This window comes from Carcharhinus amblyrhynchos, chromosome 12 (genome assembly GCF_965287045.1).
Source record: "Carcharhinus amblyrhynchos chromosome 12, sCarAmb.v2.hapA, whole genome shotgun sequence".
Taxonomy (NCBI): Eukaryota; Metazoa; Chordata; class Chondrichthyes; order Carcharhiniformes; family Carcharhinidae; genus Carcharhinus; species Carcharhinus amblyrhynchos.
In genome coordinates this window covers 55,608,099-55,613,192 of record NC_137335.1, presented here as the reverse complement: position 1 = coordinate 55,613,192, position 5,094 = coordinate 55,608,099, and positions in this window count along the sequence as shown.

Sequence of the window (5,094 nt, the reverse complement as noted above, 5' to 3'; positions counted from 1 at the left end):
GCGCCGGTGGGCGGCAGGACCCGGCAGCTTCCACTCCGGGGGGGGGGGGGAGGGCTTCCAGCAACGGCGGCCGCCCGGGCTCAAAAGGCGCGTTTCAAAAGCGCAGCTTTCCCAGTCCCTCAGCAGCCCCCTCTCCCAACTCAGCTCACAAACACCAACAAAACCTTAACTTGCAAATCAGTGGAAATATCTGGAATTGTTTGCTTTGGACTGTGTCTGAACAAAAAAAATTCACTCCTGAAGAGTCAGAATGGCATAAAAATTTTACAAGTATCAGTCAATGCAGTAATTTTATTAATCAACTTTATTCTACACCCTTTCCTTTCCTAACTCTCCCTACCTAATATATACAGTATGTTTTGTCTATATAGCACGCAAGAAACAATACTTTTCACTGTTTCCCAATATATGTGACAATAATAAATCAAATATACAGAATCATTAAAAGCATATTCATTATTAAGCATATTATACCTCCCCCAGGTATAATATTAGACCTTTTATTAAAAGACTTTCTATTAGTGGGCCATGTGGATTTTCTTTAATACAAATGGAAAAACGGCAGCATCTGTGGAGAGAGAAACAGGATTTTCCTGGTGGCTCAGTTATTTATTGCAGCAATAGTAGACCGTTCAAACGCACACGTTTGTTCTCCCATTAGAGTCGTGGGACACAATCTTATTAGCTGTTCATGTCACGCTCCTGCTGCAGTGAGATTGGAGAATTTGCAGCCATTCACTGCAGTGGCATGGGAAAATCCCACCGACATGGATGGTGATAAGATTCCAGCTATAGAATTTTACAGCACAAAAGGAGATCCTTTGACTCATCGTGTCTGCACCAGCCATCAAGCACCTATCTATTCTAATCTCATTTTCCATTAGATCATCCTTGATCTATACCTCAATGTCACTTTGATCCATATCCTTGATACTCTTACCTAATAAAAATTTTTATCTTTGACTTCAACATTTCTAGCATCCATAGCCTTTAGGAGGAGGCAACACCAATTTATACGAGCCTATGTGTGACAGTCAAGCATCATCCAACAGGGTAATAAGTCTTTTTGTTTTTCTATTGGCACAGGATTAGTTGTCACAAAGATGACAGACCAAGACTAGAGTGTGGGGGCAGGTCATCCAATGAAACTTCCAGGATACATTTAATCACAGTTGGCAACCCTAGTGGGAATAAAAACTTTCTTACAGAGAGGGTGGGTGGAATTTAATGGTCGGAAAGACTCCACTGCAGTCATTTCCAGAAGCTGCAATAGGATTAAATCCCAATTAGATAGCCCATTAGCTGCTGTTGTGGTTCCCAGCACCACCAGAGGCAGTTTTATTTATTTTACACTTTTAAAGCAATTATAGCCACACATTATTTATACTTTTATGGTTTTTTCTGCTCTGTTCATCTGGGGATTTTCACAGCAACTTCATTGCAGTTTTAATGTAAGTCCATTTAAAACAGTAATAAATAAACTTGAACTTAAAATATAATGTTCATAATGATGGTATCACAATGCAATGCATTAAGGAAATGTCAATTTTGAACCATAATAGTTTGGGTAGAGGATGAACTATAGATTCCTCCTAAATTGTGTAATTCTCATATTAGCTTTCTGACCTTTGACTCCATTATCTGGCCATATTGTGGGCATGAAGACTGGCTCATTTATGGCTGATTTGCGCTGCACTCAAAAGGAATAATTTCACCTAAACATAAAAGAGATGAAAATCTATCCAATTGCCCTGTAATTAAAGTGGCTTTTCTATCTAAAAATATTCTTCCCTCATCCCAAAAAGAGGCAGTTCAGCAAGGTACTTTTGTCCACTTACATCATTTTCAAAAGTTATTTCTTCTAAATTCTAAATTTGTGTAAACAATTCTGCATATGACAGCTCTTTTAACACCGTTTCTGTATTTATTACTAAAACTATTTTTATATAACAAATGGTTAATTACAAGACAAATTGGAACTAGTCTTCACAATAAAGCCTACAAGTTTTATTGTGTTTATCTTGCAATGTATTATGCCCCTGTCCCTTAAGTTTTCAAATCTCTTTGGCTTCACGTGAGAAATATTTGGGCCGGAACTTTCCGTTCGGCTGCAAGTGAGGGCAAAGAATTTGGCATGAGTAGTCAGAAAACTCCGAATGTAGCAGCATGCGAAGAAAGCATGAATTTTGAAATCTTTAAGTAGTATATTATGTGTATTTATGTTTTAAAACAATATTATTCACATTATTTAATTGCTACATAATTGAGCAGCACTGTGATCTTATGTCTAAAAACAAACATTCCCACTTCCAGATCTATATAATTTTTGCTTACAATTTTCAAAAATAATTTTAAATGAATTTTGATCTTGGCACTTCAATTGTAAAACCCTAATTCTTAAATTTCTAATTAATTTCTAATAATCCAAATGTTCTTAAGCACAAAAAGCAACATTGGTCATATAATCAGCAAGTTTCATGCATTAATAGCTCATGAGCTATAACTGCTTAAGCACAAAATATGACCCAATTTTCCGACTTGTTAAAACTAAAGGCCAAAGAACACCTTACGTTCATGAATTATAGTGTCCAAAAAATTCTTGGCAGTATTTATTCTTTCTGCATTCTACTTGAGGGGTGGTACAGTGGTTAGCACTGCTGTCTCACAGCACCTGGGACCTGCGTTCAATTCCTGGCTTGGGTCACTGTCTATGTCACTGTCACAAGTTCTCTGTGTGGGTTGCCTCTGGGTACTCTGGTTTCCTCCCACAATCTGAAAGATGTGCTGGTTAGGTGAATTGACCCAGAGTATAGGAACTAGGGAAATTTCACAATAACTTTATTGCAGTGTTAATGTGAAGCTTACTTGTGATTAATAAATAAATTAACTTTAACTGATGCCAAAGAAAACATTAATGTTATAGATTTGTGAAGTTAATAGGCAGCTTTTTTAGTTCAAACTGGTTCCATTCAGTCAATCAATCCAATTGTGGAATTAGGCAAACCATGTTACTAATTCAGGCTGACCAACCTGAAGCAGCAGATATGAATATTTTGTAATAGTACAGATTAGCCAGCAGAAGCGAGCATTCCTAGAATTCAGGAAACGTTGATGCAACTTTTTCAACTGTCACAAGCAATGGCACTACTGGTTGGTGAGTCAATATCTAACTGGCATAGTTTTAAGATTATGGTGAAACAACAAACAAAGACTTTTTTTATTGGTGTTACAAGTAGGCTTATAGGAACACTGTAATGAAGTTACTGTGACAGAGTGATATATCATTTCCTTTCAAAAACAGTGGTCAAAGCAGAATCCATGATAGTACTTTTGAAAAGGAAAGTGAATAAATATTTGAAAAAGAAGAAAAAAGTCGAAAGACATATGGCATCAGTGGAACTAACAGGTTTGCCAACTTTCACCTATTGGTTGTGCGAGGTGCAATTTTTCTGCAATTTCTCAAGGATAATTAGGGACATCTTTGGTTGCACCATCTGCAGTGTTGAGATTCAAATCTATGTCCTTGAGAGTCTTGTTCTGAGTCTTTGGATTACAATTCCTTTGACAATACAACTATGCCACTGCCCCCCCCTTAGGGCAATTAAGGAGCTCTTTTAAGGCACCTAACGAGTAAATGAACTCAAATTAACTTAGGGACAAATTAAAAGGGGCAGCCTCCCAAAAAGGAAGGGGGACGGCCCAAACAAAAACCAAAGTTGAAAGGAAACGTAAAACATTCAATCAAAATGTGATTGTTGGGGTCTATAATACACCCCAGCCCCTGTGGTGCCCAGCGGGCGCAGAAGGTGTCAATTGTGCCCGTGAACACCGCATGTTCCCTCTCCAGGGACACCTGCCCGCGAATGTAACTGCGGTAGAAGGTGAGGGGGGGGGTCCTTCGGGTCAAACCAAGTAAACAAACTCAAGTCTTTCGGGTCAAGTCTTTCGGGTTGGTCTTTTGGGTCAAACCAAGCAAACAAACTCAAACTACATAGGGACAAAGAAAAAGGGGGCGGCTCCCCAAAAGGATGGGGAACAGCTCAAACAGAAACAAAAAGTACAAAGGAAACTTAAGACACGTCAAATCAAAATGTGATTGTTGGGGTCTATAATGCACCTCAGCCCCTGCGGTGCCCAACGGGCATGGAAGGCATCGAATCTGCCCACAGACACCGCATGCTCCCTCTCCAGGGACACCCGACCATGAACGTAGCCGTGGTCGAGGGGCAGACAGTCAGGACGGATGGCCCTCCCCTCCGATCGCCCGCTGCCTGGACTGTTGATGGAGCGTCTCGCCAGACCCAGGAGCAGGTTCGTGAGGAGGTCGGCATCCTGACCCACCCCTCTCTGCCATAGCTCAGGAGCGTGGGACTGGAGTGCAAACAAAACATCAGCAAAAGGTGCTTGAGAAAACCAAAAAGGTTGTGCAATCTATAACACAAAACGTAGACGTGGTCCATGGACTCCACGAGGCCACAGAAAGGGCAGTGTCGGGAGCCCGTGTACCGGAAAAACCTATGGTTGTACGGCACTGCTGCGTTCAGCAACCTCCACTCCTGGTCCCCAAGGTAATTGGGGGAGATCCCTCAATAGAGGGACCTCCATTGGGGACCTCTGCGGCCGACGGCAACAAGGCCCACCAAGGTGTATCCGGGTGACAGGTGAGGACGCGGTAGTGGAAGGTATGCAGCAGCAGCCCGTACAGGAAACGCCTGCGCGTGGTGGAAAAGGGCACAGAGGACATTTCCACATGGCGGCCAACGTGAAATTCCGTCTGAACAAGGGAACGCTCGTACAGGATCCCACCGCACGCCTGCGCCGCCTCGAGCCTGCGTGCACACTCGGAGCCAAGCACGACCGTCCTATGGTCTCGGATGGCTTTGGCCGTGCGCCAGACGGCCAACCCCGCGTGCTCAAGGGCAATTAAGGATGGGCAATAAACCAGTGACGCCCTCATCCGCAACAGAATAAAAAAAAACTGGGTTGCATTTTGCAAATTGACCCTGGAATAAGCAAGCTGCAGCAGAGTTTTGCTCAGTTGCCTGTAGCTGTCAATCAAAGCCGGGTCCGGATATACGCATGCGCGGTGCTGTC